Source organism: Colossoma macropomum, unplaced genomic scaffold, assembly GCF_904425465.1.
Source record: "Colossoma macropomum unplaced genomic scaffold, Colossoma_macropomum, whole genome shotgun sequence".
NCBI lineage: Eukaryota > Metazoa > Chordata > Actinopteri > Characiformes > Serrasalmidae > Colossoma > Colossoma macropomum.
In genome coordinates, this window is record NW_023494803.1 from 37296287 (window position 1) to 37309572 (window position 13286).

The 13286-nt window shown below is 39.7% G+C and overlaps 1 protein-coding gene across 1 annotated transcript in view; it reads right to left on the bottom strand.

The window, feature by feature from the left end:
• adck1 (aarF domain containing kinase 1) overlaps positions 1–13286 on the bottom strand; it is a 222125-nt gene that overhangs the window by 29718 nt on the left and 179121 nt on the right. The gene's annotated exons all lie outside the window — the stretch shown is intronic.

Consider the following 13286-nt stretch of genomic DNA (forward strand, 5'->3'; position numbering starts at 1 on the left):
GTGCTCAGAGTGGTCAAAGACATGCAAGTACCCACTCGATTATAAAGGAATCTAAAGGGCAAAGTCATTTCACATACAGTACAAGTCAACAGTTTGTACATAGCTACCATGTCTGAAAGGTTTGCCTTATTATTTACTGTTTTCTCCATTTTAGTATGAGAGAGAGTGAATACAACAAAACTGTGAAGTAGCATGTAAGAAGTTATGCAGAGAGCAAGAAGTGTTTCACCCATCATTTTTGTTTGCATACGTTTTCTTTAATTTCTTACATAAACTGTTACTACTGTTTTACAAACTGATTTGACTCCACTTTCATTTTATTTAGTTAATTATTTTAGTATTTTTACCGATTTATTTTCCACTGAAAATACAAGTTGAAACATACACAGATCAGGCATAACATTATGACCACCTCCTTGTTTCTACGCTCATTGTCCATTTTATCAGCTCCACTTACTATATAGGTGCACTTTGTAGTTCTACAGTTACAGACTGTAGTCCATCTGTTTCTCTGCATACTTTGTTAGCCCCCTTTTACCCTGTTCTTGAGTGGTCAGGACCCCCATGGACCCTCGCAGAGCAGGTACTATTTGGGTGGTTGATCATTCTCAGCACTGCAGTAACACTAACGTGGTGGTGGTGGTGTGTTAGTGTGTGTTGTGCTGGTACGAGTGGATCAGACACAGCAGTGCTGCTGCTGGAGTTTTTAAACACTGTGTCCACTCACTGTCCACTCTATTAGACACTCCTACCTTGTCAGTCCACCTTGTAGATGTAAAGTCAGAGACGATAGCTCATCTGCTGCTGCACAGTTTGTGTTGGTCATCCTCTAGTTCTTCATCAGTGGTCACAGGACGCTGCCCACAGGACGCCGTTGGCTGGATATTTTTGTTTGGTGGACTATTCTCAGTCCAGCAGTGACACTGAGGTGTTTAAAAACTCCAGCAGCACTGCTGTGGCTGATCCACTCATATCAGCACAACACACACTAACACACCACCGCCACGTCAGTATTACTGCAGTGCTGAGAATGATCCACCACCCAAATTGTACCTGCTCTGTGAGGGTCCATGGGGGTCCTGACCACTCAAGAACAGGGTAAAAGGGGGCCAACAAAGTATGCAGAGAAACAGATGGACTACAGTCTGTAACTGTAGAACTACAAACTGCACCTATATAGTAAGTGGAGCTGATAAAATGGACAATGAGTGTAGAAACAAGGAGGTGGTCATAATGTTATTCCTGATCGGTGTAGATACAAAATCCATTGCTATTGATTGTTGATTGTTTTTTATGCTATGATCTTATTTATTTTATACAACTTTAGCATGGTTTACATTTTCTCTCACTCACTTCTTGGTCATCAGTGATTGCTGAAAAAGCATATATCAGAAAAAAAAAATCAAAGAAGGCCTCTGCCAAACTCTAGCTAAGAGGATAGAAAGACAGGCTACACATGCAGTTTATGAGACATAATAACCAAATCTAGGAGTCAAGAAGTCAAAGTCCCTCTGAGTAGCACAAAGCTAAACACAGAAAGGAACCACTGCTGTTCTCAGGTCAGCCAAGAACCTGTGGTGTCACTGCTGACTGTATAGTCCTGATTACGTGAAATTAAACCTTCCAAAACTACCAAGCTCCAGACTCCTCATGTAATTTGACTCAGGGCGCCCAAAGTTTTGCATTGACTGTATAAATGTGAGTGGAATTCAGTAAAGCTTGGCAGTGGTGTTGTTGCAGTGGAGAAAAAGGGTTAACAGCACATTCACATTCATCCCTTTGCGGCCCCTCCGGGGGCTTCATTTTCACTTTGCTTTCTTTGGTTCAAAGCCCGGCAGTTACTTTTTCATTTCAGAATAAACTCAATTTCAGATAACGGACGAGAGGCCAACAATGAGGACGTGGCAGCGGCGGAGGCTCGGCGGGAACCTGTGCAGGTGAGAGTGTGTTTGCAGGAGAGAGCCCTCTCCACCCGCTCAAGGAGATCCATTTAAAAGGAGGTCTCTAACTCACTGTGAGAAACAGCGGCGTAGTGGAAAGAGACTGAGATGAGGTTCAAAAAGGCCTCCGGTTCTGATCGGGAAAACAAAAGCACACATCGAGTGGCAGCGTGGAAATATAACACAGAGTTTTCGTCATAATGTCATAAAAGCAGTAATAGATAAAAGATGATGCTTATTGGAATAAGCCATTGTAAATGTTCAGGTTTATGCCAGTTTATGCCAGTTGTCATGAAGGGCTTAGGTAGGTGTTTTGTAGCCTTGTTAAAAAGGGAAATTCCATCGATTTTTCAGAATTTCTGTATAATTCAATGGTTAGGATGTAAACAAAGTCATTCAGAGTGGTTTGGTGTGAAATGTTCTGTTCTAGGACAACTTGATGAGACAGAACTGTTCACAGTAGTGGTGATAGGAACCAGATGTCTGAAGAGTTGAATGCCTCTCAAAGCTTCCTCACAGAAGATTATTACATGAATACATGGTTTTGGTCTCAAGCACATGTGTCAGGCTCAAGTCCTCATGGGCCAAAACACTACCTCATTAAACACACCTGATTCAGCTAATCAGCTAATCAGCAAGGCTTTCATGAACTGAATTCAAAGCATCAGATGATGGTAAATGCTAATATCCACAGCACTTTAGCCCAGAATGTCCCCGGCTGGACATGTCTGGTCTAAAGCATCATTTTTAAAATAATTTATGGCTGAGAGGTACATGCACAGTGTTGTAAGGTAAAGTAGTACTTGAGGAAAACTTATTTCAGATTGACTATTTTTCCATGATCAATATTATATATATTATATATATATATAGTTCAATATTATATATAGAACTTGCAGGTTCACTGGTGGTTTTGGACAATTAATGAAATGGCTATATTTGTGCTGTAGACATTGTCACCCCTGGTTCCCTACTTTTTAGTGATGCTCCCATAGCAGATCTCCAGTTGTGTACTAATACAGGTCATTATGAATACAGCTTAATGCACTGTCCATTCTTAGACTTCATGAACAGAGAGTATTATGGTAAACTGAGAATGTTGGTGCTGTCGTCCTGCTGCCTTCTCAGGCAGCCCTCATGTCTTTGCTACCTTCTGCCTCTCCTTTTTTAATTAGGCTGTAATATTTTATAATTAAGACTCAAATTCCTCATGATAATCTTCTAACAGTGGTCACCAATGTTTATTAATTTAACTCTTTCACTGTGATGCACTCCTAACAGTAGTCACTAGTTTTCACTGGTAACAGTGACTGATTTTTGTAGATCTATTTCTCATTGTATGGACTGGCGACCTGTCCAGGGTGTTTCCTGCCTTCTGCCCTATGACTGCTGGGATAGGCTCCAGCAACTCCTGCGACCCAGGAGGATAAGGAGCTTAGATAATATGAGTGTGTTTGTGTGTGTATTTTTCATTGTTACTCAGCCAGGCCTCTTATAGCAGTCATCTACAGTCATCTAGTTATCACTGGCTAATCTAAACACTTCCTAAATACTGTCTCTCAATATCGTAAATATTGTATATTAACTGTAAAATCTTATCCTATGTTCATATTGCTCCTGGTAATTATTTTGCTATCTGGTGTCAACCAGAGGAGGATGGGTTCCCCTTTTGAGTCTTTTGCATATTGATGTCTTAATAAAGTGTTTATTGAGCATTATTACAATGAATAGGGCGCTTATTATTGATTTTCACAGAACAAATCTTATTATGTAATACAGATCATAATGAATAGAGGTTAATATATAGTGAAGGAACTATTTAGAAGTGTATAACTCAGGCTTTACCAAACAAAGAAGACCTTAATGAACCCCCAATAGATGTTTCCCTAAAATTTCTCTCTTCTTCTTCTTCTTATTATTATTATTATCATTATTTTTTATTATTGATAATATTTCCAAAGGACCTTTTAAAATGCTTCTATATTGCACCAAAAACAGTTTTGCTATTGTTACACGATATAGAACCTTTTTAGTACCTTCATTCCTTTCATTCTTCTCATTATCACCCGAGTTGTTGTTGAACACTGAATCCAACCTGAACAAATGCTGTTCCCCTGAGTAAGCAGAAAGGTAGTGAAAGGCTCAGTCTTGCCGAGTGAACACAGGAGTGTGGCATTATCCAGACAGTGAGGAGTTTCTGACTGACAGCCTGATACCATGTGTATTTTTCCACTTTATTGGGAAGAGAGTGCGCTCTGCAGTGTATTTCCTATTTTTTTTCGGTCTCCCTCACTTCTCATTCGCTTTCTCTTTTTCTCCTCGCTCTCTGTCCATCAGCAGCAGTGATTGCAGCTCACTATTCAAGCTCAAAACAAGCGCTGCGCTGCCACAATGAATGCAAATTGCATTCATTTCGGCGCAGCACTAATGTTCTTGACTTTTGTTCCTGATTCACGGCACAAACAAAACGGAACACTGCATCGCTTGCAAGACAGAGATTATTATTTTTGTTCGTCTTTCTTTGCCTTTCCTTACAATAACTCCAGTTCATTTAGTAGCTCTGCAATGACCGATTACCCTCCATTTAGCCATGCATGTAATGAAGGCATAACATCCTCGTAGAATAATTTACTGCAGTGTTGAATAAGAATTTACCATGGATCAGTTGAAATGAACACAGACGTACACAACTGTATGCAAAAGTGCAAGTTTCAATGAACTTTTAAGCCAACAGAACTCGACCTGACCTCAGCATGTTACAACATAATATGATATACAGTATCTTGTGAATAATATAAACCTATTTGCATATATTACAGATAAAGACAATAAAAATACAGCTCCTAATATTTGCAAATATTAGTACATTTATAAAGGCTTATAACTGGTGAAATGGTATCAAAATGGACAAAAGTTGGCCTTAATGACATCTGACACTTAATGAAATAAACCTTTGTAAAAGTTTATGTAGGTTTATGGCCTTTCTTGAGCTCACGGCTGCTGCATAAACAAACAAACAAAAAATGCTTCAGTAAGACTAGTAAGGTTACACAGGACAGACTACCAGTCAAAGCATGTACACAGATCAGAGAGAGCTCAGGTCAGGTCTGCTCAATCACAAAATCTGAACATGCTTTGATCAAGGCATAAATAAATTTTACTTATTTTAACAAAAGGTTTATTTAAAGAGCCCATTTCACAGAAAGCTCACTTTTCTGAAATTAAGGGATTTGAAGTAACATGTAAACATTGTCAAAGTTTCAAAATGTGCTGTTCAGGTCCATACAGTTCACATGTGGACAAAAAGTCACAAAAATGTTTTGAATTTTGAATTCATTGATTCGGGAGAATCAAAATATATTCTGTGTGCTTTACAGATTCATTCAGATTAATTTTAGTCATCAAAAAACAGAAATGAAAACTTTTACAGTTTTCCAGTGCAGGCTAACTGACATGACAATGCTTAACTCCTCATTTGAGCAGGAATATTGCTATTGTTAAGTGCAAAAGCAATCAAAACTGATCAAATCAATCAACACTATAACTAGATATAACGGCCCAGAATTGAGCGGTCTGTGAAGTTGGCATGTCAGCATGTGGTTAGAAAGTGATATTGACAGTGTTGGTGTACATTATTTACAGAACTATGGAACATGAACACTGGAAAACAAGAAAAGCAAGTTAAAATTCATTACATACTTGAGGACATTTGACATTACAGCTTTAAAACGAAACAGGATTTCACTGTTTTGGTCAATGTTATACTGTAAATTGTGCCGTAAATTGAGCTGCTTCCATGCTGACTGGACGCAAGTTATCCACTCGGAAGAATAGCCACCCTTTAGGTTTAAAAACATTCTGATTTTGTCCATATGAGTGACGGTAACAAAACAGCTTTTTTACTGTAAAGGAGGTTGGAAAATGGTTGTGTAAATATGAATTATGACCATTTTTGGTACAAAAACCATACAAATGTTCCAAGTAGACATCAAAGATAAAAATAAAATACAAGCAAATGTAGAATATGGACCCCTTTAAGAGGAAAAGGTCCCATGAACATTTACAGTCACATGCTGATTAGCAGTCTTTTTCTCTAGATGGGCCTTCAATAGAGCAACATTCACTACATGGTACTTTAATAATGGCCCATACGTCTGTAGCTGCTGTATAGGATAGGCAAGATATGGAGACAAATAGAGAGATAGTGAGAGAGGGACAGTGACAGACAGGCAGACAGACAGGCAGACAGACAGGCTGGAGTTAAAAGGCTGGAGAAATGACAGCATGTCACACACACACACACACACACACACACACACACACACACACACACACACACACACACACACAGAGGGGTGTAATCCACAGCACTCAGCACACCGCACACAGAGTCCTGTGGAGGGCTAATAAGGCCGAGGTTTTAGGGGCCGGGGCTGCAGGCACTGGCAGATAATTGCAGAGGCAGGCCGGAGAGTCTGATGGAGAGAGAGCTGGGCCTTTCATCTGAGGACGCCTGCTACTGTCGCCCTAACGAGAGGGCAGGCCCATATTGACCAGCACTTCACTTTGCCTACAACACTAATGGCGTGTGTTTATCAAAATGTTTGAGTGCTTCCGCCTTCGCTGTGCAGTTCATTTATTTATTTATTTATTTATTAAAAGAACAGTTGGAGTGAATGGTGGTATCAAAAGGGAAAAACAAACAAGAAAACAGAAGGGCCTGGTTTTGGTAGTGATCTAATATGCTCAATGTTAAGGTGTATTCATTAATTTCACAGATAGACACTCACCCTGCAATGTTTTTCTCCAACAATTTAAGAAAAAATGAACTGCTTCCTTTTAAGCAAAATTGTTTTAAAATACAGGGTGATTCAAAAAGATTCATCTGATTTCAAAGCACCACATTTTTACAAGCGTGAGGCGCCTAGGAACCAATCACATACCAACTGAAAGAGTTTCTGGCTGTCAGTGGAAGATGGCCCCCTTGTGTCTGTGAGGAGATGAGACCCCTGAGCAGAAAGCGTTCTGCGTTCTCCACTTCAATAAGAGTGAATCCATCGTAACTGTGCAACGTGATTTTCATCTGCAATGAATCTCCAACAGCTCAGAACGTTCCTCGTTGGTTCCACAACACTGGATGATCTCTGAAATCGCACTGAAAGAGCCGTGAGTGCAGCGACACCCGACATGCTCAATCGAGTATGGGGTGAATTTGACTATGGCGTTGATGTTGTCTGTACAGCTGGAGGAGGTTCATATTGAGCACTTGTAAAATTACATAATAAACTTTATGCTCATTTAAACCATTCATAATTTACTGCATTGTTCCGTAATGATTTATACATAAAATAAATCATTTTGAAATTGGATGAATCTTTTTGAACCACCCTGTACAACATTCCTCTCCTGATGTGCTCTCCTTGGAACTATTGGAAAAATAAAGACATTAAAGTGGCAAAAGTCAAATTCACATAATTTCCAGCTTACCTTTTGACTGTACGACATACTTTATATACATGAATGTGGATTTTAACCCAATTATCTCCCCAATTTAGTTGTTGCCAATTCCACCCGGTAGTTAAGACTCCCACAATCACACGATGTTATCAACACTAGGAGGGTGAAGGCTAACACAGGCTTCCTCCGAGACCTGTGAAGCCAGTCACCGCATCTTTTCGAACTGCCGCTCACCCAACGTCATTGGACAGCCGAACGCGCTCGGAGGAAAGCGCCAACCGCCAGTTCTGTTACGTCAGCTAACAGACGCCTGCGCTGACTAGCATCGCGTTAGGTGATGGGGGGAGAAGGAGGGGCCATCCTACCCACCCAGAGAGAGCAAGGCCAATTGTGCTCTCTTGGACTCCCGGCTACGGACGGCTGTAGCTACTTTGACTTTACTACTTAACAAAATCTGAGGGCACTCAAAGCTACATTATGTAGGACTCTGGGATTTAGAGACCTCTCTGGTAGAAATGTGTAATTGCATGCAATGTGCGGTAGAACATTTTGTTATGTGGGGACCTCTTCCCTGAGTGGATGAACCTGATGATGGAAAGACTATACAAAGAGAACTCAGTCAAAACTTGGTGAAGGCTGTATTGTTCGAGGATGTAAGTGAATTATCCTCTATTGTCACCATATCTTTATCAGTACAATGTTGATTTCACATCCGAGAGCCAAACACTGAGCCGGACCTTCTTTTAGAGCCTGCGTGTGGGACATTAATACATAAAGATACACTATATGGACAAAAGTATTGGGACATCTACACAATACACCTACAGGAGCGTTTATGACATCCCATTCTAACTCCATAGGCATTAATATGGAGTTGGTTCCCTCGTTGCAGCTATAACAGCTTCCACTCTTCTGGGAAGCTTTCACCAAGAGTTTGGAGAGTGTCTGTGGGAATTTTTGCCCATTCATCATAAAGAGCATTTGTGAGGTCAGACACTGATGTTGGACGAGAGGGCCTGGCTCACAATCTCTGTTCTAGTTCATCCCAAAGGTGTTTGATGGGGTTGAGGTCAGGGCTCTGTGAGGGCCAGTCAAGCTCTTCCACACCAAACTCACCCAGTCACACCTTTATGGAGCTGCTTTGTGCACTGGGGCTCAGTCATGCTGGAACAGAAAAGGGTCTTCCACAAACTGTTCCCACAAAGTTGGAAGCATTCAATGGTCCAAAATGTCTTGGCCTGCTGAAGCATTAAGATTTCACTTCACTGGAACTAAGGGTTCTAGACCAACCCCTGAAAAACAACCCCATAACATCATCCCTCCTCCACCAAACTTTACACTTGGCACAGCGCAGTCAGACAAGTTGGATGTATAAAATCTGTGGAATCATGAACCAGCCATTCAGAAGCCTGAATAGACCAAACAGAAGACAGAATATTCTGGATAAACACTATGCATATGGTCACCAGGAGTCAGAATTGACTTGATGGCACTTATTCACTAACTAGCTATTTCAAGTTGTGTCTTCTCTTTCCTTTAAATATGTGTGTGGTGCCTTAGTTCTGTCCTTCAATGATGGTTATTCTATAAAGAAAGGCTCGTTATTTGAAGCCATATTCGATTTTTAGTAGAGGTATACTTTTGTACAAAGAAATGTCTGGAACTAATAACAAGACTAAATTAAAACTTTCTACTAAAGAAAACTTAGATAAAAACCCCAGTGACTCATGACTCAACTCAGTCTACATTAAGCAACTTCTATATATTGCTCTGTTAGCCTCGTAGCTTCAGTGCAAAACTAAAGAAGCAAACTTCACCAAACGTGACACAAAAATTATCTCCATTTGAGTTAAAAAAAAAAATTGTGTGAATTTGAATTTTTTTGCAAAACTTCTCATCTGGTTGAATTTTAACATGAAAGAGTATAATTCTGTTAACTCCACAGCTCTCTGTTCATCTCTGACTGCTCTATTTTCTCCACTGTGCCTCTCTGGGTAGAGACACCTCCATTGCTGCATATGGATAAGTGCAAAGTGCACTGAAAAACTGTACGACTAGCTAAAAGCAGTGACACAAATTACCTCTCGCCGCGCACCGTACACGTAGCCAATCAGCGCTCCGCTCACCCAGCAGGGCAAAACAGTGTCTGTAATTGAAAAGGTGATGCTGAAAGCATTAGTAATAAATGCGAGCGAGGCCGTGAGATGCCCTGTCAATCAAACTCCAAATCTGGGCGCACTCTCTCAGCTGCCGGCCCTCATTATTGGGATTTGATGTCTACAAAGCCTGGCTCATCTAAGTCACTGCCTAATTTCACCATGGATGTTTTATCTGTGAGGATGAAGGAGAAAGAAATTATTCATTCCTTTCAGCTCTCTCTTCCTCCCGCTCTCTCTCTCTCACAGACACAAACACCAATATAACAGCAAAGATGTCCAGACCTGATTCAGAGTGAGAACTATTGTATTTCAGTTCTTTAGTTTACCAGCACACACACACACACACACACACACACAGACATGTTTTTAGTCAATTTCAAGACAGACATCCCATATCTATTATATATGTAAGTATCTATGTAATAATGATAATAATAATTTGTAATAATAATGTGTCCTGTGTGTTTATATATATATATATATATATATATATATATATATATATATATATATATATATATATATATATATATGCACAATGGAAGCTATATGTCTATATATGAAGAAGCTATATATGAAGCTATATGGAAACGCTGCCAAGATCTCTGGGCTCAAACTCATCTGAAATGGATTGATGCGAAGTGGAAACATGTACTGTGGAAACAGGTATTGTGGTTTTGTTTTTTCAATTTAATACATACATTTAATACAATCACATACTGTCCCAACTTTTTTGGAACTGGGTTTGTACTTAATGGCCATTTTGACTGGAAATTAGATAAGTAAAGGGTAGCCATTTTCACATTATACACATAAGTATATCTATATGTAACTAAGTACCTATATGCATTAGTAACTTTGAAGGTTGTGCTACAAAGTCAGGACATTTTGTCCTGAAACGGCACAAAAACAAGCACACATGCAGACACGTATCCTATATGCACAGGTATTAGCTCCTCAGAGTGAGTAAAGGGCTTTGAGTTCATAAGACTTTCAAACAGATTACTTTCCAATCCTTTTTGCCCCTCTGGACCATACAGACTGTGCAGCCAGCACAGAATCTACAGGAGGGGGAGAGAGAGAGAGAGAGAGAGAGAGAGAGAGAGAGAGAGAGAGAGAGAGAGAAATGGAGGGAGAGGAAGAATTAAAGAAAAGAAGGGAGTGAGAGAAAAGAAGAGAGAGAAAAAAAGAAAAAGGGAAGGTAAAAAGAAAAAGAGAGAGGGTGAGAAGAGAGAGGGTGAGAGAGGCACTGAGAGATACTGAAGCTTTTGGTGCTAAAGCAATGATAACCCAGCATTCTGTGATGCAATCACAGCTACAAAATTTCATAGAAATAAACAGGGTGGACAAAATACTGTACTGTAAATACCCAATCCCTAAAAAGTCGACCCACAGTTTGCCTCATCAATGTCCTGAATTCTATGAAGTGAAATACTGGCTCACTTTTCCAGAAGAATAGCTACAGAAATGGCTTCATATTCATTGGCTGTTATTTGACCACACAGAGCAATCATCTGACATAATGACTCCCATGAGATGGATGTCTGTACTTTTATGGATCCACAACCATTCGTAACAGATATCATGGGTTGAAGGCATCCTTCTCTCTTTCCTCAAATGTAAACACATTCAGGTGAAGGAAAATGAATGAAAGACTGATTGAAAAAGGGTGGAAGATGACTGGCTTTGTTCTACTGCATTAGAGTCAAGGTTTAGGTCAAGGTTTTGTGCTCTTTACCAGACATGAGGACTCAAGTTAATGACTTGATTTGTACTTGAGACTCTTGCTGACTGACTTGATACTCGACTCGGACTCTAGATTAAAGACTTTAAACAAAAACAGTCAGCTTTCACTTTTCAAATGTAACAGCCAGTGTAGAAGCAGAAGAGCTGACTTCTATTACAGGACAATGATCCCAAACATACTTCAAAATCCATCATGTACTACTTAAGAAACATAAGCTCAAGTTTTTCAAATTGCCCTTACGGTCCCCTAACTAAAGATCCGTGGGTAGATCTTAAACATGTTGCGCATGCAAGACAGCCCAAGGAGATCACAGAACTGGAAGGGTTCGGCAAGGAGGAGTGGGTGAAAGTTCCCAAATCAAGAACAGAAAGACTACAAAAGCATTTGCAAGCTGTGATATGTGGACAAGGTGTTATTAAGCACTGACTTAGCATGGCGTCCAAACTTGTGCACATGCCTCAATTACTCATTTTTATTTTTTTCAAGATAGTCCAATATAAAGAACATGTACATCAAATTAGCAGAATTAGAAAAAAAAAAACAAAATTCTGCAGAGGTTGTATTTACTTTTTTTTTTCTTCTTATGAACAACCAACAAAATGTGTCATTTGGCCAGGGGTGCCAAAACTTTTGTATACAACTACACAGCTTTGCACATATTAGAGATTACACTCTTAAATGGCCAGTGTTCAAACTTACATTACATACTTCAATAACTTACCAATAACTCAGCCAGACTGCGTTCTAATTTGAAAATAAGTCTCAGAGTTTAAGGGGTCAACCTATTCAATAGCCACGCTTATATGCATCTTGATAATCCGTTAATAATCCAACTAATAACTCAATTGGCATAGAATACGTCCGATTGAGGCCATTCTATCAGACAATTTCTATCCGACTGAACGAGGTGGGTAATCCTGTAAATAATCTGTTAAATAAGACAATAATAACCATGTAAACGCCTGTATCTGATTACATTCCCTATCTGAAAGTTTAAGTAAGTTCTGATCATGTTCGTCACGTCATAGCGGAAGTTTATGACGTTCAACATGGCGGAGCAGAAACTGGTCTGCAGAGGAGACGAAGTTTATGCTCTGATCTTTAAAAGACGGCGGTGGGACGGACGTCCAGTTTATGTGTCTCAGAACACGACGTCTTCCTCTCGGCCTTCTTTAATAAGGACATGTGAAGGACGTTTTCCTGAGTCTGACATCATTTTAAAGTAATTAAAAACACAAGCACTGCTCACTGCTGCTCATCTCACTCTGACTGGACCCACGTGATGCTCATTGTCATGGTAACGTCTGCACTGTTACTCTTTTACCATGCACATAACTTTGGATCTGATTACTCGTACTGAGCATGTAAACAGAGATTTTCCATCAGATTGTTGAGTAGAGTGAACATATAAACACCTCAGTCTTCATCTATAATAGGAATGAATTCAATCGGATTGGCAAAAATCTTTGCATTCAATGTTAAGACAGTGACTTAAGTTTTAAAGTCAAAACACTGAATCCTTTAATGTCACATTACTACAGACCTTGATTATTTAGAGCATACTTAACCAAAAAGAGCTTCATGGAAATGAGGGAGCGCAAGGAGAGGCAAAAATATTAAATCACTGTGATAAGAACTCTGAAAACTTCTTTTCAGTGAAATTTCAGTACAGCATCTAAACCCAGCAAATCCTGATAGTCTGGTGATTTTACCAGCAAAATGTGTGATAGAAATGAGCAGCAGTTCCAGCAGGCCATGAAAAAAGTATGTTTGATAATCAAATTTATGATTACCAAGGAAGTTATTCCTCAATTTTCATAGACGCATCCTTTATGATGGAGCTCAGCAACCTGTTTAACTGAAAGCTGCATATAATGTGTCCTAACTAGCTCCACCCTAATCTGATACACAGAAAGAGAAACACACGCTCTATAGAATTTACAGTGCTGGGCTGAACAAAAGGCACAGATGGGCTCTTTCTCT